This window comes from Pseudomyrmex gracilis, unplaced genomic scaffold (genome assembly GCF_002006095.1).
Source record: "Pseudomyrmex gracilis isolate BER0280 unplaced genomic scaffold, ASM200609v1 scaffold_630, whole genome shotgun sequence".
Taxonomy (NCBI): Eukaryota; Metazoa; Arthropoda; class Insecta; order Hymenoptera; family Formicidae; genus Pseudomyrmex; species Pseudomyrmex gracilis.
The window spans coordinates 64,123-65,372 of record NW_018021214.1 but is presented as its reverse complement, the minus strand read 5'-3'; positions in this window follow the sequence as shown (position 1 = coordinate 65,372).

Sequence of the window (1,250 nt, the reverse complement as noted above, 5' to 3'; positions counted from 1 at the left end):
TAAGACATAATAAAAACCATTATTGATAATTTGCTACTTAAGATGCAGTACAATATTACCGTACTATTTCAATATTATACATAAATGTAATATATTGATTTTATTATTGTAATATTGTATTATACAATATAATATCTAATATTACTACTATATTGCAATTTTACTGTGATATTTCCGTAATATTACGTGCTATGTGGGATCTTACATATAATACATAAATATATACTCAAAAACAAAGTTTTATTACAACCGTGTTATTTAAATAACGTCATTATGACGTCTTACTCACTTATTTCAACTGACGTCACTCCAAAGACCAATAGTTACATCATATATGACGTATACGTATGACGTACATACTGACATCATTGTTATGACGTTCAAAATAACGTCAGATTTAGGTCATAATCACTAATTAGTGACAAAAATCACTTATATTTACGTCATTACAACGTCAGCTGGTTGCTTGGAAACATATATTAAAAATATTTTAGAAACATATCGAATATACCCAGCAAACAATTTGATTGCGAAATGTCGCAGTTTTGTCGCCAACCGCCGGCGAAATTAGTAGACCAAATCCATATCCATCTGTGTCCTCATTAGGATATGGTTTGGCGACCATATCTGTCAAACATGTGAGATGTCAAAATGAGACCAAAATCATAACAAGTCTGCCACTAGCAAGGCAAAGCCAAAGTGATGCACAAAATCCAGAACAGATTTGGTGATCGTTTGTTAGTGCCAAAATCGCGCCAAATACACATCATATCTGTTAGCAGCACTGTTAACAAAACAGTAGCAAGTACAGACCAAATTTGTCGTCAGAAACGTCAACAGATTGCTACCAAACGCAGATCAGATCTGTCTCTTAGAATCCAAGTGGAATTACTACAAAAAAAAAAGAAAATCAGTGGTATATCGCCTTATCGGAAAGGAATTAATTCGAGATTTCACTCGAATTAATTTCTAAAAGCCTGATTCAGCTCGTTGATCAACCNATGAACTCCATTGAAAAAGACCGAATCTAAAAAAATCCTAAATGTGATAGCGGGATTTGAACTCGAGACCTCCATATTCACAGACCCTGCACTCAGTCCGCGAGACCACTTGTGTTCCTTACTAACATAATTATTTTTATGTATTTATTTTCAAGCTATCCTACATTTCATTTATTATTTATTTCAATTATTATTTTACTAAAAATGTTGCAATGCAATGTACCTGCAACAATAAATAAAAATACTTTT